The 24,356-nt window shown below is 39.2% G+C and overlaps 1 protein-coding gene and 1 long non-coding RNA gene across 11 annotated transcripts in view; one reads left to right on the top strand and one right to left on the bottom strand.

Annotated features, from left to right (window-relative positions):
- The window catches only part of RASA3 (RAS p21 protein activator 3), a 189,435-nt gene that overhangs the window by 20,149 nt on the left and 144,930 nt on the right, over positions 1-24,356 (top strand). The window lies entirely within an intron of this gene.
- On the bottom strand, positions 103-22,767 carry LOC144588495 (uncharacterized). Its single transcript, XR_013544089.1, has 2 exons — positions 10,413-22,767; positions 103-9,051 (listed from the first exon to the last, which is right to left on the bottom strand). It is a non-coding gene; the product is annotated as an uncharacterized LOC144588495 (long non-coding RNA).

The raw sequence follows: 24,356 nt of genomic DNA, 5'->3' as shown, positions 1-24,356 counted from the left end.
GCCCCAGTTAAGTGGGAATAGTGTTGGAATTTTTAAAAAGTGGACCAAAGGACATATCAAAGGACCTTACAGAAGGGGAAAGAGCTAAAAAGGCTTTTTTTGGGGGGAGTAAAGAATCAATAAGAATTATGAATATAAAGACTATATATAATTGAGAAGTCTGCCTATTATATAGGACTCATGCAATTTTGCTGACTGATGTGTAATTTTGGGTTACAAGGTCACTGAAATTTTAAAAAAACAAACAAACATATGTTCCATGATGTGATTATGTTAAAATAAATCCACTATATTATGTTACTGCTGCACTTTTATAGGCCATAAAACTTGGCTTCAGTTTTAAGTCTCTTTTTCCTGGAGCCAAGCCTCTTCATATGATGTTTCTCAAATTGATTTCCTATCCATATGATAGCAAAGCCTGCTCAAGAAATCACTATGTCTTGTACATGTGTCTTCCTGTTTCGGAGGAAAACTTGAAAAGTTAGAGAGGGCAAGAATATATAGCTGGGAGAGCTCGAAAAGCTTCAGGCACTCAAGTGTGCTGTTTTCTCAAAACCATCCTCCCTCTTGTATTCATTATTAGCTGAAGTGCCTGCCACTCAGGTTTCTGCTTAAAAAATCAAGTTCCACAAAGGGGGAAAGATACCATCATTAATTAAATGTCATCTAGCCAGACGTTCTTTAAAAACGACTTTTATCCTGTGGCCCTTAATAAATGAGGCAAATCTTAATTCTGGCAATCTGGCAGTGCAGTTCCAGCAGATCAGAGCTTTCTTCCTATTGCCTTTCTCCACCAACTCTTGAGGGGCTTCTCAGCTGTCTAGAGCTGGTCCAGAGGTCACTCTGGGGGCTATAGTGGAAGGAAGGATCACTTGCATCTCATTTATGCTGGATTCCACTGTTGTGCTAGCAGAAATCCATTGCAGGGCACTGCACTTTATGACTGAATATGTGCAGAGTCAGAACTTCAGCCCAACTGGTGTGGATGTGATAAGCAGTGGCAGTACAGGGATGGTGACTGTACCGTTCTGTATGTATGTATGTATATATGTATATATGTATATATGTATATGTATGTATGTATATATGTATATGTATGTATGTATGTATACACACACACACACATACACACACACATATAATTACACGAATATGGGCTTTGGTGTGTTTTATACCACAGGCTAGCAGCTTGCAGCATTCAGATGTTTTTTTTTAAAGAAAAAAGAAAGTGTTACTATAAAAATGTAACTACAATATAGTTAAAAGTTATTAATGATATAGTTGCTAAATATAACGACTAATGTAACTATAACTTACAAGTAGCTGTGAGGGTGAGTGGAAGGAAAGGGTCACTGCTTTTCTCTGTTTTCATTGAAATCATGCACCATATTTGGGTGGACCGAGATTTACGCAGGTAACAATTTCATTATGGAAACATTGAAACTCTTTTATATTTGTATTTTTGTTTCCTTCAAACACCAAACATTCTCTTAAGAAAAATGGACAGTAGTAGCCTTCATAAGGCCTTAATTTGATTTCTGGCTTATACCTCACAGCTGGTGTGAGGGTACATCTGGAATCTATGAAATTCCTTTCTTTGTTCATCATTTCCTGCCTCATTCAGTGTAGCATTCATTGTAGATTGAATTTCTGAAGCTGAATCCACAGGGCATTGACTCTGTTGAGCGCCCCTTGTAGTATTCATTAATATTCTTAAAAGGTCAAATAATTTTTAGCCTCGCCTCTTGCGTTACAGTTCTACTGCACTACTAAACTTCAGAAATGTTGTCTCTTCTACTTTTCCGTCAAAGTGAGCTAAACCCAGAGGCTCTGGCAATTGTTTAGACTTCAGAGGATTAGGGAGGGAGGGAGGTAGAAGAGGAAGAACTGTGTCTGCTCTACTGCATGAAAGGCACCCTTTTCTTAAAAAACAACACTGTTTAAATGGTGAACAATCAACAGTGTGTATTTTCAAAATGGATAGCATTTTTAAAATGAAGTGTAAGCTGCAACTTGCATGAGTTTATGTCTGCAGTGTAGCAATAACAGTGGAATAAATGAATGCCTTCTCAGATTTCCAGATTTTTATTTCTTAAATTATTCTGATTTCATGCCTGATTTGGGAAAGCTTTTTATGTATAGCTCTGTAAACTGTGCAGGTAGTGGCCTATAAAATACCAGCACACACACACACACACACACACACACACACACACACACACACACACACACACACACACACACACACACACACACACACACACACACACACACACACACACACACACACACACACACACACACACACACACACTCTGTCAGAGTATGTTTGATAAATTTTCATTTTCAGAAATGTAGATTGTTTTATTAATAAAGATGTAAATGTCTGCCTTTTCTTGTAATAATAAAATATCAATAAAGACAATTTTCCTTGTCTTTATGTGACTCTTCAGGCTACTGTATGCCTTTTCAGTTAAATGGGTGGGAGATAGGGAGAGATTGATTTGTGATGTAAAACTCTCCATGTTAATTCAGAAGCAAATCACACTGTGTTCAATGAAGATTTTTTTTGTTCAGTCGTTTAGTCGTGTCCGACTCTTCGTGACCCCATGGACCAGAGCACGCCAGGCCCTCCTATCCAATGAAGATAGCACCTTGGTATATGTGAAGGATTGCAGCCTTAAAATGTTTGTACATATTATAATAGCATATTTAAGGGTGTGTTGTATTAAATTGTAATGGATAACCATGTTTATCAGCACACCATGAATTCATGTGGAAGTTCCACATTTTTGCTTCTGTTAAAAAACATGGAATAAGCCATGGTTTTAGTATGTCATCAATGTTTGATATGATTCCCACTCTTTTAGACAGAATGAACTTACAAAATATTTTCAAGCAGTTCAACTAATCACAAATATTTGCAGTCAACTAATGGTACCACTGAAGGAATATTTCAGTTTAGTAAGTGTACTGATTGATGTGAATGATACTTTGATTATGGATTACTGTACCTGTAGACTTGCCAGCTCTTCACTTTGAGTGGAAGGAATCCAATATAAAGCCAGATCTCCCACCTTCTTGTTTTGAACTCTGTTTTTTTTTTATATAGTTCATTTTCATGGTGGCTTTATGCACAGTATTACTGGGAAATATTTTCAGCAAATTCAAGATATAACTTGTGGTTGCAAGACCAAAGTAGCCTTTGAATATTTTTCCACTCATTTCTTTGCAAGTCACTGATGGTAGCTTAAATGCTTTTCTCCCAAACTGTTGCTGATCCTATGACATTTTAAGATTTTTGCTGTTTCCCCGTAAGGTATTGAAAAGATTCTAAATAGAGGGTGCGACTAACTCAGTGGGGAAAATAAACTTGAATCTGCTATGATCCCTATTTTTTCAAGTTGGGTGAAATTGTTCCGTCTAGACATCAAACAGTTTATAGGAATCAGTAGGGGCAGAGGCAGATTGCTCTGTTTGCAGGACAGAAGCTACCATTAACCAAGTGCTAATTGTGAATTTCCACCAATTTCCTAAAAATTACTTTTCCTGAATTGACCTAGTGATCCAGTGTTCATGAGCAGTCTTTAAAGAAACCAACAAAAATTCTGTTTGCAGACAGCAGGCACTTGTTAACTACCCCCACAAGCACTGCTTTGCCTTAGAATCAGGTGATCGGTCACACAAGGCAGGAAGAAGTCAAAACTATCTCAGTCTGATCAGAATCTATTTAAACCACCCCTGCTGTCTGAACAAACAAACAAACAAACAAAGAAAGACAGTTCCTCCCACAATGGATTTCCCCATATTGAGCTTTACACCATATAGTTGCTTGGTGATAACTTGATTTTATCTGTACTTGTAAATTGTGGGGCAAATGGCTAATTTAGTCACCCCTGAATGTTGCAGATCTAAACACTTCCAGCCCTGTTGATCCTCTCCAAGCTTCAAAGTAAATGTGCTCACCCATGCATCAGTTTGGTTCCCTCTGACTTGGTAAAGTTATATCACCTTTTGAGTTAGGCTTACATTCTGCCAAGATAATACATTCCATTAAATCGATCTGCTACAGCCAAATACGCTTATGGACCTCTGACTTTTTCCTTCTGTTCTACTGCTTCAGAATGGTAAAATGACTAGATTGAGGCTAATGTACATACTATGAGAAGACAAGACTCGCTGGAAAAGACAATGGTGCTAAGAAAAGTGAGGCAATTGGAAAAAAGGAAGACCTAACATGCCATGGATTGACTTAATCAAGAAAGCCATGGCCTCTATTTTGCAAGATCTCAGTGGGGCTCTTAATGACAAGAGCTTTTTGGAGGCTACTAATTTATAGGGGCACTGTAAGGTGGAAGTGACGGTATGTAGCAACTGGTTCTGAAGGCTTGCCAGCATAGAAACAACAACACTGATCAGCAGAAAATTGCAAAGTCCTAATGAGTTTTTTGTTAAAATATCTTTTTTTTTTTGCATTGTATTATTGACTTCAGGCACATGGCAGTGGTATGACCGTTCTCTGAACAACAATTTCATAGTCGTGAAAATGACAATTCAAAATAATATGAGCACATTTCATCAAATAGCTGCTACTTGGTCTTGGTTTTATAAAATGCCTCTGTTTCATCTCCAGAGTAACTATAACTTACATCATGTTATAAGCTTTTCAAACACCCAGTGTTTGGAAGTGTTACCTGAATTACATTGACAACTAAATCTTACATAAGGGAAGTTGTGTTAAGTACAAATGGCAAATTGTCACTTTCTTTGTAACACAGCATTGCACAGTTTTAAATTATGGATGCATAAAATTAATAACAAATCAAAATTTTAAGATTATTTGACCTCCCCCCCCCCAGAAGTGGGCTTGAAACTGCTGGATAGCTCAGTGGTTTAGATCTCTGGTTGCAGAGCCAGAGGTTGGGAGCTCAATTCCCCACTGTGCCTCCTTGACAGGAAGTGGACTCGATAATCTATAATCTCCCTTCCAGCTCTGCAGTTCTAAGATAATAAGGTGCTGGATATATTTCTGGGAGTGCATGCAGTCAGCCACAGGCCAAGTGACATTGCCACCGCTTGATCAATGAGTAGCAGTTTAATACCATGACCAATGTGATTCCCTTTATGCAATTATCACCAGTCTGTGATTGAACAACATTCTGGCTGTTGTGTCATAATTACACACACTTTCAGGAATGTGATATGAAAAAGAATTTAACACGGGTACTTTTCAGTTCAGACATTCCAGTAAGAATTTAGCACAGGTACTATTCAGTTCAGACATTCAGATATTCAGTAAATTCCAAAACAATTTACATAGTAAAAATACTTACTATTAATAGAGAGTGGCAGTCCATGACATATAATTATAATTTGTCATATCTACTATGAAGTCTGGTTTGTAAATGCCATGAATAAAAAATGACTTTATTTCAAACCTTAGCAGCTTTGATAGCATTTTGGGCTTCCCTCTTTTACCAATAAAACTAGTAGAATACAGTAATTCCTCAGTTATATGTACCTTAAACCACAATCTTCTGCTATGTGTGTCTGCTCAGACTTCACTCTTGGTGAATTTATGTACTGTACTGCGTGTAGCGTTGTGCCTCCTACAGTTCTATTTTGCAGATCAGTGTCTGTCTGAAAGATAATATTTCAACATTCGTTTCATCAGACTTTCCCCATAATGAAGAATTCACTTTGCTCGCTGTGAATCAACTAATAGGAATTATTAATTTTTGTTTGTTTAAATGTTTGTGTGTTAAGGGAAAGGAGGACAGTTTTGCTACAGCTATAAATGTGCAGCAGGAGCAAAAGATAGCTCTGCAATGTGGAAATGAAGCCTGTAGGTGCTAAATGCCACTGCATGTCTTGTGTTAAATATTCCTTCTGCCATAAATAGAGGAAGTGGTGATTCATGTTTAGCTCTTGATTCAGAGCCATGAAAGAACTTTAGTATCTCTGGGACGGATCAGGCTCACCTGAGGTCATGAGCACATTGCACAATCAGTCTGGCAAGTCACAAAATCTAATCCCATTTGCAGCTGGAATGAAGGTCAGAAATATGAAACGTGGTTTGAAGAAATGTGTACTGATTGATTGATTTTTTAATTAGCAATATTTTCCTTATATCATTTTTTTCTAGGACCATCCATATCATTCAGGACTGTATAACTTGTGCCTAGCCTTTTGTAGCCTATCAGGACCTTGATAGGTGTCTTCCTTCGGCTGCTTTCATGATCCTGCAGAAAAAGAAGATAGGGCGGGGGAGGAGGTTGAGCTACTCTGGTGCACAGATTATAAATTCAAACCCACTAAGACAGATATAGCACACTACCCTGCCAGGAGTTTGGCAGCCCCTTTTTGCACTTGCGGGCAGGCAAGAGTTGCCTGTCCAGTCACACTTTCTGCAGATCTGTATATAAGTGAGCAAATTCAATTAATGGCTATAGAGTAAAATGTTGTGATTTGTTGGAGTTAGAATTGAGGAATCTCAGATTCAGACCAGTGCTTGCCTGTAAGCTCACTGAGTGGTTAAGGACTATGAGGTGGTTGTCAGATAAATGCTGCTCTTGGCTTAGTATGGAAAACACAAGATAGACTTGTGGTAAGTTAAAAAATAATAATCCTAGTATGCTGTAGATAAAACAGTGCTTGCTTACCTTTGTGAAAAAGGAAGATTTCATGTTATTTTACTTTTCCTCAGTGCTTTTAAAACTCATATTGAGGAGGAAATCCCTCTCTGATCAAGAAAGAAAGAAAGCCCCTGCTTCTCCTCCTCCTTTTAAGAATTTTGTTTGCTTACTAAAGTATAAAACTATGGAAAGTATAGATTCCTTGTGTCCACAGTGGGAGGATGACCCCTTGAAATATTGGGGGAAGACCTCCCACCCCATTCCATGAATCATCCCTGAAGCAAATCAGCACACACCTATAGAAATACTTAATTACGAAAACACAATTGCATTAGTATGATGATAGAAATGCACAGTCAATATTATGTTCTTTTATAACATATTCACTGCAATCCTGTTGGAAAGGTTCTGCCAGTGCAACAGGAATGATGGCAGCAGCAGCAGATTGCTGCTGATTAAAGACTTCCTTTTTCAAGTTTAGGATGCATGTGAGTTGTGCACTGCAAAACAGAAAAAAAAAAGAAATCTTTAATTAGTGGAAATATGCCATTGATTATTACATCACTCCAGTTGTAAAGGCAGAGCTGTGCAACAGGAATTTGGCCCTTAGGTTGTTTTCCATGCCTTGGAATTACATGCAGTCTAAAACAGGGCTTCTTTAAAAGGTGTGGTTAGCAAAAACAAACCGACACTTTCCTGTAAGGACCCATTGAATTCAGTAGGGTTTCTTCCCAGGTAAAAGTGTGCAGGATTCCAGCCTAAACTAATTGCATAACCTGCCAAACCTCCAAGAACAACCCTTTCTTTTAGAAAAGCTAATAAGTGCCCCCCTGACTCTTATGTTGATAGATAAAAAGCTACATCTTTTAACCGAGATTTTACATACATTCCAATTATTGTTGTTATTTCTCTCAGTTACTTATAATTGTTTCAAAATCTATATATAATCTAGCAAAGCTGTTTATTTTCAGACTCACTTATTTGAGTTTTAATCCCCGTGAATATGCGAACAGTTCTTTAAAAATATTTGTATTTTGCAACATTGATTTATATCTATTCCAAGTGTTGTTAGTTAGCCAAACCAAGAAAAGACAGGTGAAAGTCAAAATTACATAATTTCTTTCTAAGAAAAGGTCAAGGGCAATGTAGATATTTCTGTAATCCGCTTTACCTCTTACCTTAGGACAGCTGATCTCAAAGCACATTCTTGAGTATCAGCTATGATCTACAGTGTGCTGCCTGCTTCGTGAAGGTAGCCATTTTTGATAGATCGCAGCTGTTACCAGTCTAACAACTTCCACCAGCCTTGGCCAGCATGGACAGTATTGAAGGATGATGGGAGTTCTTGTTGAGCAATATCTGGAGGCCATATGTTATTTGTTCCATGTCCCTTACTTTTGTCATGATTATCACAGAGCTGTAGGCGACTTTACACAGCTAGGGTGCTAAAAGTGTCATCCACAGAATATAAGAAGTGTTAGGATCAAGCACTGCTTTGGGTCTTTCTTCCCAGGACCTCTTGAATTGCTGTGAATCTCTTCCTGTCCTGGATTAGAATCAGCCAGTGGAATTGGCCAATGGGCAGGAGCTGCAGTTCCCAAGTGGACCAGAAGGATGGGATTTCCAATCCACTCACTGCAAATTACAGGGTTGTCACTGAAGAGAACGCTGACCACAGCTCTGTTTCGGAGGAAATTAAGCAACTGCACAGACTGCAGAAATGGGATAGTCAGGAGTACTCCCAGTAGTACAAAATAAACTGCAGCCTTAGCACTGTGACCGAAAGCAGCAAGACAGCTTGCGTAAGGGGCAGGATGGATCACTCGTACTTAAAAACACATATGGTCGCTGGAAAATAGGGTGGACCGAACCTCCTCGCCTTACTCTTGAGATATTAGGTGAATGAGGAGAGATGCAGTTAATTGAGTTTCAGGTAGGATTATTTTGTAAACATCAGTCTTTTCACAGTATTTATCTCTTAACCATAATTTTAACCATAATCTTAGGTATAGATTCTGTGCCATTAAAAATACCTTGGTAATTCTTCAGAATTATCCATATCTCTTTCTGTTTTTAACAGATGTATAGCATTGCAGAATTGGAAGGCACTCTAGGGTCATTAACCCCCCCCGCAGAAAATCTGCTGCATAATTATCCATGAGTAAGTTAATGGCTATCCAAACTCTTGTTTAAAAGCCTCCAGAGAAAACCCATCTCCATTTCATGCCACTGTCAAAGAAATTCTTACCATAGGAAAGTTTTTAATGAAGTCCTTTTTTGTCATTTGCATTCATTATATCTGATCCAACCCTCTGTAGCACTTACATATATAGCTGTATCTTCACTGCTGTGTTGCTGCCTTGTCAAAAGACATTTTTCATTTCCTTTCCCACTGTACTCAAGAGTGATCCTGATCCTATTAACATAAAGCAGATTTAGAAGGCTATAAGTGAAATGAGTGCTTGACTTTTTCTCTTTTTGGGGAATAGTACCATGAAACTTAAAACAAGATACACATTTAATGATTGTTACATTTGTAACACAAATTGTTCAAATGATGAGATTTTTCAAGACTTAATTGGAAACATTGTTACTTATATTATGTATGCTTGCTAATAGGAAATGGGTAGAGGTATTTGTGGCATTCTTAACTGCTGTACGAATTATCCAGTACGCAGTGGTGCCTTGCTTAACAATTACCTCGTTAAACGACGAAACTGCTATACGATGACTGTTAGGCAAAATCCGCTTTGCAACGATCGGTTTCCTGCTTCGGGAACCAATTCTTCGCATTACGAAGTTTTTAAAACAGCTGATCGGCAGCATCAAAATGGCCACCCACTGTGTTTTTGGACGGATTCCTTGCTTTACAGGCACCAAAAATGGCCACCCCCTATGGAGGATCTTCACTGGATGGTGAGTTTTTCAGCTCATTGGAAAGCATTGGACAGGTTTTCAATGTGTTTCAATGTGATTTTTTATTTCGCTTAATGAGGATCTCACTCTACAGCAATTTCGCTGGAACGGATTATCCTCGTTAAGCGAGGCATCACTTTATATATGAATACAGAACAGTAGCCTCTCTGATAAAAATCTGTTTGTGGATAAAACACTGCACCCTGTTCTAAAATCTTAGCTAAATTAAGGTGAGAGTTTTTTATTATAGCACACAGAAGGTATACTTGAAATATGGTATACTTATTCTGAAACAGGACACAAGCACTCTGTATTCTTATAACCTTTATACTTTTAAACTTGTTAAATGCTGTCAAGTTGGAACTAACTTATAGTGACCCTAACAGAGCTTTCAAAGTGAATGAAATATTTAAGAAGTAATTTTACCACTCCCATCCTGAGTTTTCATGGCTGAGCGGGGAATTGAACCCTGGTCTTTTGAGGCCTAGTCTGTCACTCTGTCCATTACACTACACTGGGTACTTTTGGACTACATCTCCCATAATAATCTAGCCATCAATGGCCAAGCTGGCTAAGGATTCCAAAACAAAAAGTTTTTCTAAGCTTTGATTGTATAGCTGAATTGCATTGTTGGGCAGGCAAGAAATACCACTGAGACCAACATGATATGGTACAGACCAAAGCATGCTTCTCCCCCACACACTTTGTGAGATCATAAGTTATTCAAAAACTTGTTCAAACATACATATCTCATAAAATCAATGGGGTATAATACCTTTTGGCTGACTGCTGCCCATTTTTTTAAAGATTGATTATCTGAAATTGCTTAATTAGAGAGAGAAAACTCTTAAATTCAGTTACCTCTGATTATTGTGGTACCATCTGTTTGTTTTCCATAGATGGTCTTGCTGTAGTAAGTAAATCCCACTTCTCAGTAAAGGCTTTAATAACTGGAAGCTTATCTTGAAACTTCAGTGAGCTTGGATGTACTGTTCAGTTAACATGAAAGAGATGATGTAGGAGTACAACACCTTAAATTATGTAGCATTTTGCAGAAGATATTTGACACCAGTATATCATAAGTGGGACATGAAAGTTGAACAAGCAGCAATATAAGCCTTGGCACACACATGCTGTTATGCCTGTGGGGACATTTTTAGAATTTGCTTCCCAGTTTGAAACCTTAGTGCTTTATGATGAAGAAGGGCAGATTATGGAGTAAACCTTTCCAGGAAGTTTTTTGTTTGATGACAAAGTAAAGACACCACATTCTTGGTTTGTTAATGGTTTATATGATCTGTCTGACACACCCAGATCAGAGTCATTTACTCTTTATCCTATTTTTAGTAAGCTTCTTAAAACAAACTAAATTGCAGGCTCTTTTGGCCATGGAGGCCATAAATTCGGTATTGTCACAGTCTTGATTACACATTTTGCTTTAAAATGGCAATGTTATTCACATGCTTACCAAAAAAGAAAGAAGGGGAACATTCTCCTTTATCCCTTTCCCACTCTGATTTGTTTGAACTTACAGATATGTTTGGCTATATTTTACTAAAAAGCTGTATGCTAAATCTGGTTTTTCAACACAGTGAATCTGTATATATTTTAACAAATCTTGGTAAGCTACTATTTTTGGGGGTTACAACTCCCAAGCTATCATGGCTATAGCTGCCTGGAGGATTCTGGGACCTTTAGTCTAGAAAATTTGTAAGGCTGGTAAAGATGATCACCAGTCAGCGCTGTGATATGCTTCGAAGTGGGGGCAAACCTCTTGTAAGACATGTATGGCATCTAAGGATGATGGTGAATCAGCTGAAACTATTTTGGTGCCCTGGAAGGAAGACAGTTGTCATGGTGTCATCTTCTGCAGACTTTTCCTTCATACCTCTCTCTGTTTCATGCAACCTGTATGGAACAATGGAGAAAGGGCTGCCATTGGTGAAATGGGAGCACACTTAAAGTTTGGTATTTAAATCATCATCATCATCATTGTCTTAGAACTGCAGAGCTGGAAGGAATCCTATGGATTCCAAGCTTCTGTCAAGGAGCCACAGTGTAGAATCAAACTCCCAACTTCTGGTTCCAAAGCCAGATGCCTGAACTTATCCAGCGTTTTTATATTAATAAAATATTTAAATGATTAAAGTGGTTATGATAATTGTAACCCTGGAAATGGGGATTGTGCTCAATCAATGGAGCATAGACCAGCAATCTACTGAATGACTTTTACAGGTTACTGCAACAAGCAGCCAGCTTCCCTGGATTAGCAAAATATGTGATAAAAGCCGTAGACTCCACAAAACCAGTGGAATACATTGTAACTTAGTAAGGCCTTGCAACGGAGGCAGAATTCATAGTAAAGTATACTGTATACCAGTGGTCCCCAGCCTTGGGCCTCCAGATGTTCTTGGACTTCAACTCCCAGAAATCCTGGCTAGCAGAGGTGGTGCTGAAGACTTCTGGGAGTTGTAGTCCAAGAACATCTGGAGGCCCAAGGTTGGGGACCACTGCTGTATACAGTATGGCCTTCTGGCTGAACAGGAGCCAATAGAAAAATACTAAAACACTGAATCTTCTCTTCAGCAGCAAAACCAGCATTCTTGTCCGCAAACCAGCCTTATCAGCATTTTCTGCACCGCAAGAAAATTCCATTAGAAATTTTTATGTTAACCTCCACATAAATTGTCAGTTGGGTGTGGTTATGTAAATATTTACAAAGGCAAGCCAAAACAATCAGTTTAAAGCTATGTACAGATGTGAGATACCTCACAGCAGTGGGCATCATTACCAGAAGCAGGCAGTGGCAGATACTATCAGCATAGATGCTGAGTAAGCAGAACAAAGCAAAGGCCACAAAGCTCAGAGCTTCTAGGAACTACTCTCAAGGCTGTGGCTACAGAAACACAATTCTGGTGTTGCTCATGTAACACGCCAAGGCTGCACTTTTTACTTTTAAGTACATTGGCATTTTAATAGATGCATTCTCTGCTTTTTGATTGTACCTTTTAAAGGTATGAGCTCTTACTGTTTTAGGATGTCATTAAATGGCTTGGGTATTTTTATTGTAACTTTTGTGCTTCTACAATTTTGAAACAAGATTGGAACATGACCTAAGTATATTGCCTGCACCTTTACTTTTGATTTTATGTATTTTGGAGTATTTGTTGTTTACAACTTTTCATAGTTGCAATACTTTTGAATTATTTTGTACATGTTAAGCATTTACACCTGCAGTTTTTTTCACAGCTGTAATATTTATTTTTATAAGATGAAGTAAATGTGTCTGTAACTTCCAAGTTCTGTGTTTCAACTATTTTGGATTTTATTCATATGGAACATAGAAGCCGTTAGATGAATACAGCTTGTAAATTAGGCAAACTAATGTTTTCTGCCTGGAAATAGTAGAATGAATGAGACATGGATCTCTAGAGAAAGATTTACTTCACCATTGGTGAATAATGGCTTAGTCTCATTTTCTGAAGATAAATTAAACATTTAAGCAAGAAAACAACTTGAATTCTGACATGATTGGTAAGGTTATCTAATCTCACATTGAAGTTGAACCCAACAGGGAAAATGTCAGCAATGATGAACACCCACAGACCTAAACTTCCAAAGTGTTATAAATATTATAGTGCTCTTGAGGACACAGTTTTACACAAAAGGACCCATGCCTTCTGAGTCCTTTTATTTCATTTCCATGTTTGTTTTGTCTGTGCTAAACCCTAAAAGACTCATTGAAAACAAAAACCAGAGAGGTGAGGAGCAAGGCAATAGTCAAATTGCTCTGACAAAAATAGGCAACAATACACGAATCATCATAATCATTACACCTTGGCAGGTTGGACTAGCTTATATTAATTGTCATCATCGGGCAACATGCTTTTGAATGTTGCTAGATTAGAATGAGGATGAGACATGACAGAGTGGCTTCGGTTTACAAAAGAGTAGGATCCTGGGTCAGAATATTTCAGATACCACTGCTCCCTTTGTATGCCTGATCAAAATCTGGATCCCCAATGGAGACTCTGTTCCACATCCTGCCATCCCAAGAGCCTAAGTTGGTGGCTGTTTGAGAAACATTTTTCTCTACAGTTGCACCCCAGTTGTGGAATGTCCTCTCAAGGGGAATTAGTCTGGCTTCATCCCAATTGAGCTTCCAGTGGGCAGACAGGTGGGCAGACCTGGGAGGCAGGGAAGTTGTAAAGGTTAGATCATACTTCTGCACTATTAAAGAGCAGGCCGGGTAGGTGGGGCTTGTCAGCCATGGAAGACAGCCCATCTAGGAGAAGAAAATCTCTGATTTCAAACCTCCACTGCCTTGTGGCTATATCCATTCATGATGGAGGAAAGAAGCTAGGAGGTACAGAGGTACAGTGTAAGCACTAGTTCCACCATTCTCCTGCAGTTTAGTTGAGCAGTAAGAAGCTTCTTCTCTTCAGTTCTGACAGAACCAGGAATTCCACCTTTTGTTGCACTCATGGGCTTGTAGCCCAGGATTATGTAGGTGCAGTTTCATCAACAAATCCAAGACAGATTATTTCTAATCCTGAGATCTTTTGTACTTACTAGCAGTGAATGACAGACGATGTCAATACATTTCTTTTTTGCAGCATCTCACCTGGCTGCCTTTTAGTGAGTCTATTATATAGTATTTTAAATGACAGACACAAAAACAGTATTGTTTGAAATATGCCAACTAGTTCTGTATGTGTGCACATGCATACATGCAAGTGTACATATACATGTACTGTACCTTTACAAAAGTTTTTTTTATACTAAGTAAAATGTTAGTCCTTAAGGTACCACAGACTCTTTGAAGTTTAATCTGCTATATATTTATGATGTGTAAGGGAATTTAGATGACCTGTTACCGTGCACACATGCACACGCACTGTCTGCCTTATGGTGACATTATTGCAAGATTACCACTGCTTCTGATAGGACATATATTCAGTTAAACACTAGAATAAGTGAGTACATCATCATTCTATACTAAACTATGCAGTTCTTTTAAAATCCAGTTTGTCATACCTGGTGGAGACAACAAATTACAATGGATTCTAAGTAATTATCCCTGCACAATAGGAACATCCAGTTAAAAACGGGAGCTCCCAAGAAGTCAACCTGGAAGCATTTTCAACAATGTGCTATGGATGCTTGCATGACTGAGTGTGTGCACTGCAAGAAGAAGCTCAAGCATGGGCAGGACCTGCACTATCTCTCCGATAATAGCATGCTCAGCCACCTGAAGACTCAATATAGAGCACTGTCAGCAAATGAAGTGGGTACTGTGGGGGTATGTGGCTTTCTTGTTGTGAGGGGCAAGAGTCCTCAGAAGGCAGAGGTTGAACTACCAGCCCAGAAAAGCAAGGAAATAGCAAGAGGTGGGAAGCAGCAAATGCCAGACCCATATTTGAAAAACGATCCAGGCAACCCTGGAGGAAATGTCGGAGGGACTGCAAGAAAAGGCCTTCTGCAAATATAAAAGTGCCAGGATCACTTGTTGCCTAGGGGAGATAATATCCCTGGATGACCAACCATTCCCTTTGGTGACGAGCACCGGTTTCCTTAGGTTTGTGGCAGAACTATCACCCCATTACCAATTACCATCCTGAACAAACCTTAACCACAGGGTGATGCCAGATTTCTATTGGGGTGTCAGGCAACTGGTGAAGTAGCAGTTGGCCCAGAGAACAGGTGGTACATTTTACAAGTTTTGGAGCAGCGACAGAGAAGGCCCTCTCTTGTGTCCCCATCAAATATACTAGTGAAAGAGGTGGGGCCGAGATAAAGTTCTCCCCTGATTATCTTAGTACCCGAGCTTTCATAATGGGAGACATGGTCTTTGAGGTAGCTTGGACCCAAGCCTTTTAGGTCTTCATTCTTCCAACTGTTACTTCAAGATTGTGCTCATTAACTTAACTGTGCTGTGTCCTGTGCTGTTGACACAGTTCCCACCCACCACTGGCTGTGCTGCAGCCATTTGCTGATGGCATTTCCTCTGTTCCCGGTTCAACCAGTATTTCTATTACAGTCATTTCTTAATACCTAGGAATTGCTGGCTTTTGGTGTTCACTCTTTTTGTTTGTCATAATCCCTGGAGAGGTGTCAGGGGACACAGGGAAATCTTTTAAAAATATGTTTTCTGTTTATGTGTGCTTTTTTTTTTAAAGGGAAAATAATGAGTATATGGTATTCTTATTGACTGTAACAGAGTGCCAGATATCCAGAAATTTATGATTTTTAAAATTCTGAATTCCAGAAAGGGCTAGAATTGCAAATCTGAATTCTAAATTTGGAATTTTGGTGCTAGGACACATTCCATAAGTACTTCTGCTGAAACATATTCAAGGGCCTGATGAGTTTGTGTCTAGAAGCTGAGTTGTGGTCTGTTAAAGTAAAACCAACAGAATCTTGTTGCAACTTGAAGACTAAGAAGTTTTATTTGGCATAGATTTTTTTCCCACTGTAGTCCACTTAAGGGCCTTGTAGTACTGCTTGGGAGGTGACAAGTATAGATCTTAATGATGGTGTCACCTACATCTTCCCATTAAGAACTTCCACTACTAATGTACACCCACTGATTAATATTTAATGCTGAGCTTCTGTATTACATTAGCTTCTGCAGCTGTCCAGCGGGAATCTAAATGTGGGCTAAGGAAGCGCAGCTCTCATAATTTCTCCAACATCTCAGAGCCTCTCTTAGCTGAAGCAAAGATGAACTAGCCAGCAAAATTTTCTTTCTTTCTTTCTTTCTTTCTTTCTTTCTTTCTTTCTTTCTTTCTTTCTTTCTTTCTTTCTTTCTTTCTTTCTTTCTTTCTTTCTTTCTTTCTTTCTTTCTTTCTTTCTCACAAAATAGGTGTTGGGTTAAGAGTAGGAACAGAGGAATGGTCTTCAGTTTCACAAAGCAAATCATCACTGATTCAATGTCACCAACAGGATTTCAGCCAGAGAATCACTGTTGCAATCTCCGACTTCTGTGTTGTTTATATCTCTGTGCAGCAGTATCTCATCAATACTGGGCTTTTTCCTCCTCAGTTAGAATTAGTTAAAGCTATTTAATTCTAAAAGAGAACTTACCACATCTATTTTTGTGGCAAAAAATCCCAGTCTGTGCCATAATTTATTTTAACAGAAAGGTTTTTTGATTCGTGTTTACTTCCTGGAATGAGACTTCTGTGTTGATTGGACTAATCCTTTTTTCTGGAACCTTTACTCTAGGAACTTTCCTGTTCCTACCTTAGCAGTTATGGCTACATTCAGTGAAATATTTCCCCCCATTTTAAGTACGAATTGATTACCATAGTAGTATCGGGGAGGAAAATCATGTATAATATCTTAATAGATTTTTTAAAGAAAAAAAATCTTAGTCCACAAATTTGGCATTTAGCTTGTATACTCATCCTAATTTTTTCTGAAGTACAGTGGTATGATTTCATGCATCTTAAGTTTTCTGACTTAAAATTAAGGTTTCTATGATCTGGATTGAAATTTTCTGCACTGATAACCATATCAGTTTAAAATTGTTTTCTGATCCCATAGGGTTAAATAAATGCAAGAACATTTTTTCATAGATAATGTAACATTTGCAAACCGCAGTGAAATAGCATTTGGCTTTCATCATGTCCAGTGCACGGTATAAAGCGTCAGTCTTGGTTTGAATTTGTTTCCTCAGAAACATCATGTGAAAAAGTTCAAACTATTCACTGTTTTGAAATTTTGTACTAATAACAAATCACACAGCACATTCTTTGGTGTTTGGTTTATAGCTGCACATTTTATTTTCTGTGGCTGTTACTTTTAGGAAGAGGACAATTATGCTTATTTATAGGGATTTGGGGAGGGACGTGGTGGTGCTGCGTTTTAAACTGCAGAAGCCTCTGTGCTGCAAGGTCAGAAGATCAAGCAGTCGTAAGATCGAATCCACGTCACGAAGTGATTTCTCGTTGCATGTCCTAACTCCTGCCATCCTAGCAGTTTGAAAGCATGTAAATGTGAGTAGATGAATAAGTACCACCTCGGTGGGAAGGTAACAGCATTCCGTGTCTAGTCGTGGTGGCCACATGACCACAGAAAATGTCTTCGGACAAACGCTGGCTCTACGGCTTGGAAACGGGGATAAGCACCATGCCCTAGAGTGAGACACAACTGGACTAAATGTCAAGGGCAACATTTACCTATAGGGATTTGGGAGAGCATGACTGTAGTCCGATGGGACGTTTTGCCATTGCATATGTGCACTGATAAGCCTTCACAACCATATGGTGTACTGCTTTCTGAACTCTTCTGGTGTGCATTCATTCATTCGTTCGTTCGTTCGTTCGTTCACTTACTTACTTACTTACTTGCAAATACTTGTAGTTCACTTTCATCTAGAAATTTCAAGGCTCAATCATTTAAAAAAATACAAAACCCACTAAATTCTATCTAAAAATTATATCTAAAACTTATCACACGCGTGCGCGCGCACACACACATGTATCTATGTATGTATGTATGTATGTATGTATGTATGTATGTATGTATGTATGTATGTATGTATGTATGTATGTATGTATGTATGTATGTATGTATGTATGTATGTCTACACATGTATAAATTAGATGGGAGGTTGAACTATATAGAGAAGAGATGCAAAAAATAAGCACATGCCAACATATGTCTGGACATTCAAATTATTATAGTTTATTTATTTCAAATATTTATATCCCTCCTTTCTCCTCAAGAGGACTCAGGACAGCTTAAAAACAAACAACATGAAACTTAAAAGGAGGAGAGAAAAACAAAGAATAACAAAGCAAGGGGGGGGGGGAAAGGCAGCCCAACTATTAGATGGCCCGTTACTGATTAAAAACCTACCTGAAGCCAAAAGTCTTTGTGTGCCTGTGGAACGACAGCAAAGAGGGAGCCAGCCTGACCTCTCATGAGAGGGAGTTCCAGAGTCTGGGAGCAGCAGCAGAGAAGGCTCTTTCTTAGGTCCTCACCAAATGCACCAAGACAGTAAGAAAGGTTTCCTCTGATGATTTAAAACCCAGGCAGGAGTTATCATAACATCCTAATATCATAAAAGGAAATGTGATATTTGAGATAGCTTGGGCCCATACCACTTAGGGCTTTATAAGTCAAAACAAACACTTTGAATTCTGCCCAGAGGCCCACCGGCAGCCAATGGAACTGTTGTAACCAGGTAATCCCTGTAACTAGCCCTGTATGCAGCCCCTGTTAACAATCTGGCCATGGCATTTTGAATCCACTGAAGTTTCCAAACACTTTTCAAAGGCAGACCCACATAGAGCATGTCACAATAATCCAAACTGAATATAACTGGCAATTGTTGGGACCTATCAAATATTCCCATCAACTACAATACATACAAACTGGCTGTCATCAGAATTGTAAAATTTCTCCCTTTATTCTTTCTTTCTGTTCAGTCTGGGTAACATGTACTAGGAATGAGTTGCGTGGGTGGAGATGGTGAAAACTGGAGAACTGTAACTCCCTGTTTCTAGTGCTGAATGAACTTCCGTTCTCAACCAGCGTCTGACAAACCTTTTGTTGTAAGGAGATTTTTTTTAACACAGGCCTCAGCTAAATAGAACTGGGAATTTAAATTCTTATTAAGGAGCACTGTTTTTAATGAATAGAACTGACAGTGGCTCTCTATTTGTATACTGTACATTGTTCATATGTGTTTAATGGTGTTTGCACTGGTGTCTTCCCAGAGCAAAAAGCGCAGCATTATTAGTAAAATGTTTTCTTCAGTTCCTGTGTAAATGCCTCATCGTGCTGTGATCCATCTGATTCTCTCCAGCCTAGTTATTCTAAGAGTGCCTGTGTCTTGTTTACAGTGTACAGATCTGATGAAGGAAATCTTGGTACATCTTTTACAGGCTCGTAGTGAACATAGTTGCTACCTAAGTGTTCCATTACTATGAGCCTACCAGGATAGTGATTCTGATTGGTAGGGTGCAAAAAAATTTGTTTCATTTTTTTATGTTAAAACTTTAGCTTTATTCCAGGGCTGGAGAACAAAATAAGTACATGGAGCTGGAATTCAATCAATCCTCTGTTGTTGTAGCTTTAAGAGAAATTCCCAGAGGACTTCTAGTGGGAGCAAATTAGTCACATGCCTGGAAGGTGGGAAAAAGTTCAGTACAGTTTGAGGTCCTTTGCAATTTGTTGATCATCTTGGCTGAACTACTGTTCCCTAAGCTAATGGAATACTGTACTGCTTTAGATGTTAAGACTGACTAAGGGCAGAATTTCACAGCTTCCGTATCAACCACTTTTCCTCCCCTGCCAATGCTTTTGCTTTGCTTTCATCTAGCCTGATCAAGAAGAGTTCTAGAGAGTGTATTGGGTAGCTTAATAAAGGCTTTGTCCTCCAGTAGATATTGGATTTAAATAGATAACTGTTCTTCAGTTATTTTCATTTGCATGATTAATGTAAGAAAATGACAGCTTCTTCCTTTGCTATTTTTGTCTCCTTTCAGTGGTTTTAACTCCTGAGCACATTAAATCAGCAGGCATGAGAATTAATTAATTGTTTTAGGCTATTGAGTATCTCTCTCTCTCTCTCTTTATGCCAGTTGTAATTGCATTCAGAAGTAAAAGAGAGGCTGACCCTTGGCAGTATAATAAAAAATGTATTAAATGTATGATTAGGGTTAAACATGGATTATACTTGATGGTCGAGCCCTTCTTGATCAAAAGAAGATGCTTTGGACAAAGCCTTATTTAAAGCTCTAAGTGCCAATTCTGTTTAGTATTGACCTTCATTATATCTAAGAAGAATATACTTCAGTTTTTGATTTGTCCTGTCCTGTTTAAGTCCCATAAGAAAAAGGGAATAGTATGGTGATACCACACATATCTCCTGAATGGTGAGGGTAGAGGAATCCCTGGGTAAGGGCTCAGTGGAGAGATAAATCCACTTCTGGCTCCTCCAAGGGCCAGATTAAGTTTTGAAAATTAAAATTTAAGTATTAGTTAAAGTTTGTTTGAAACAATTGATCTAAAAATGTTTAATCCAACACAGTCACAATTAATTTCAATAAAGGAAACTTCATTTATAAAACTAAAAAAAAGACAGGATAAGCTAAAATGATATTAGAGGGGAAAGTCATGAGGGTCAAATCTGTTGAGGATGTTTGTATGTTATTTAAAACCCCTAAGATAAAAGCTTAAATGAAATGCATAGCACAGATTAGGAGAGGCACAGGCAAGGCCAAGAGGATGCAGTGTGGTTAATAAGCGTTCTCAGAGAAATGGCAAAACCATTTTATTTCAAAAAGTAGAAAATGTGGAAAATCTCCCTAAATGAGGAAAAAGAATACAGTATTGCTGTAGAAGGGGCAAGAGACAACAAAATAACCAACAAATTAGCTCTTCTTTCTTACCAAGAAATGCTGAACTATATGTGGCTTTCAAGTAAAAAATGGTCTGAAGGAACCAACTGTGCTTACAAGATGAAGATGTGGATCTATGGGTTTCTGTTGCCTGCATAATGCTTAGAGTTTAGAGTTGCTATGATGCTCTTTGGCAGTGATTTAGGACAGATCTAAGAAAGTTCTTCTACGTAATATGCATATATTAACAAAAGAGGAAGAATTGTCACTTTAAAGCAGAACGCTATGGTTGAAACTATGCCTTCCAAAGCAAGGAAATTTAAACTTCAGTTGAATCTTCTCCCGTCATCTCACAACACGTGGGCAAATTTAAACCCAGGCACAGTGCATGGCAAAATGGAATAATGGAGGTTTATTCTCAGAGGCTTTCATGGCCGGGATCCAATGATTGTTGTAGGTTTTTTGGGTTGTTTGGACGTGTTCTGGAGGTTTTTCTTCCTAACATTTTGCCAGTCTCTGTGATGTCAGCCACAGAGACTGACAAAACGTTAGGCAGAAAAACCTCCAGAACATGGCCAAACGGCCTAAAAAACCTACAAACAGCTAGTGGTGGTTTGCTTATCAACTCTCAGAAGCCAGCATGCAGGAGTGGGGGAAATAAACCCTATATACATAGGAAGTTTGTATGTATGTATCTAAATAAATAACATGCAAAATGAAGATGACTGTTTAAACTGTGTTCAGTCATGTATGTAAATCCAAGGAATTTACCACTCTCTAATTTAATTTCTGAATTATGACCCTGCAGAGTTGCAGTATGACTTGTGGTCAGAGAGCATTATTTTTCTCAAAATAACCATAAAGACAGCTACAATGATGCTAACTGTTGATTGAAAGAAGCAATTAAAACTCCCTTGCACGATCCTGGCATACACTATCGAGAAGATCTGTATCCGCTGCCTAAGCTTTGCTTCCTATCTTCAGGACAGTGGGTGCTGTTACTGCTATTGCTGGATTCATAGCTTCTGTGTAGAATCTGGGAGTGGAAGGAGAAGATGTTGCTTTTCCCAGATATACAGAGAAATATCTTCTTCGTAGTTTTTTGGATATCTTCCCTGTTATATAGGAACCTAAGTATCTGCCTCACATTATAGAATCAGATTTGTGTTCTGTCTGGCTCCCTATTTTCTCTTCAGTTTCCTGACTGTCGGTGGATTTCAAACCGTCTTTCCCAGTTTTTCCCAGAGATGCCAAGGCCTGAACTGAAAGGAGAAGCTGAGCAGCACTATCCGGAACTGCTGGATAGCTGAGTGGTTTAGGTGCCTGACTGCAGAGCCGGAGGTTGGGTGGTTCAGTTCCTTGCTGTGCCTTCTTGACAGGGGCTGGATGGAATGATTCATAGAGTCCCTTTCAGCTCTTTGTCTTCTAAGGTGGTGGTGGTGGTGGTGATCTTCATCATTGTACATTCACCAGCCTTCTGCACGCAAAGCAGCAGTCAGCCACAACCACTGTTAGATAGATAAACGTTTATATGTCCGCATACTTGGCAGACAGCGTTTCTGAATTTTCTTGGGCTTATGAGTAGACATGTATAGGATTGCACTGGATGAGCTTTCATTGTTTGGGGTTTGTTGTGTTTTTGATTAAGCCTCTTCTAAACATAAATACTTTTTAAAATGTAAACTAACTGTGAAAGGATGGATTTGAGGCAGAGAAACTGCTGTTTCATGCCAGCCTGAGAAGAGGGTGAGAGGGCAGGGTTTTATTTCAACTGATGGTATACTGGAGGAAAAATAACCCTCCCATTCATGCCAATTGAAGGAGAAATGATTACACAAGCTGCATGATAGGTGTGATTCCCCCATGTAGAAAACAAAAGAGCTTGGGATTCTTTGAATGTGGGGATTCCCCTTGTGCGTGCGTACGCGCGCACGCACGCACGCACGCACGCACGCACGCACAGAGAGAGAGAGAGAGAGAGAGAGAGAGAGAGAGAGAGAGAGAGAGAGAGAGAGAGTTCCTAATGTCTCTTTCCTGCTCCCACCAGAAATAAAACAAAGCATGTAGCTCTTTCTGCATGTGCTCCAGGACTTCTTGGAGATTGTAAGTACAGCCTGGGGGTGGAGCTCCTTTCTGTTATTGAAGCGACACTTTTTTGACCCGTTTCAGCAAAAAAATGTGCCAGCTGGTGGGCCATAGGATTTGCAGTCAAAGTCCATTGCCGTCAGTGATGCTTATTTCCAGGTTCCTACCCACTGAATTGTAGCCTCTGACTTTTCACTATTCACGTCAGCAATCTTCCTAATCTTCCATCAAGGACTGCAAACCAATCAGATAAAGTAAGAGGAAAATGCTGTCCTTTCACCCTGAGCACAGAGGATTTAAAATACTGAAATCATCTGTAAAAAGTGTTCAAGCTGAGAGTATGTATGATGTTCATGCATGATTAGGAAAGCTTTAGAAAATCAGTATAAATGAACATGGTATGAAAATGAACTGAGAAGATTTTCACAAGCTTTTAATGTTATGCATGTAATTAACACGCTCCACTTTTAACAAAACTGCTACCAAACACTGCTGGGAAGCTTCTGACAAGAATGTGGGACTGAAATAGAAAATGAAATCACAGTTCCATGCTGTTAACTATCAATATCAAGAACAGTATAAATGCTAAAACAACAGACAAACTGAGAAATAGTAGTTTGGAATGACATAATTGGTCCAGCTTGTTAGTAGAATTGAAAGTACAAGGCAAACGTTTATTCCACATAAAGTTTTTTTTTTTAAATGACAGGCAAACAACAGACAAAGAGTGGTGGTAGCTGTTGGAAGACAATTGATTTCCTTCCTTCCTTCCCTCCTTCCTTCCTTCCCTCCCTCCCTCCCTCCCTCCCTCCTTCCTTCCTTCCTTCCTTCCTTCCTTCCTTCCTTCCTTCCTTCCTTCCTTCCTTCCTTCCTTCCTTCCTTCCTTCCTTCCTTCCTTCCTTCCTTCCTTCCTTCCTTCCTTCCTTCGAATAATGTTTATTTATTTATTCCATTTATACCCCGCCTATCTGTTTGTCACGAACACTCTAGGCGGTTTACTATATATATACCACTTGGAGTTTCCGCCTTAGCCTCAAAGGTAGCCCCACGTAGAGCGCATTACAGTGGTCTAATCTTGAGATTATGAGCGCATGTACTAAGGTAGTGAGTGCCCCCACATCAAGATAGGGTCGCAGCCGGGCTATCCGCCAGAGATGAAAAAAGGCGGTGTGGACCACCGACGCCACCTGTGTCTCCATGGTGAGTGCCGGGTCCAGATGGATCCCCAGGCTGTGAACCCCACTCTTTGCAGCAAGGGTCACCCCCCCAAATGAGAGGGAGTCACCCAAGCCACCGACAGTGGGGGCACCCACCCTCAGGACCTCCGTCTTGTCCGGGTTCAGCCTCAGCCCATTCTCCTGCATCC

Source organism: Pogona vitticeps, chromosome 3 (assembly GCF_051106095.1).
Source record: "Pogona vitticeps strain Pit_001003342236 chromosome 3, PviZW2.1, whole genome shotgun sequence".
NCBI classification, from domain to species: Eukaryota; Metazoa; Chordata; class Lepidosauria; order Squamata; family Agamidae; genus Pogona; species Pogona vitticeps.
Note: the sequence above shows the minus strand (reverse complement) of the source record. Positions and strands in the feature narration are given on the sequence as shown.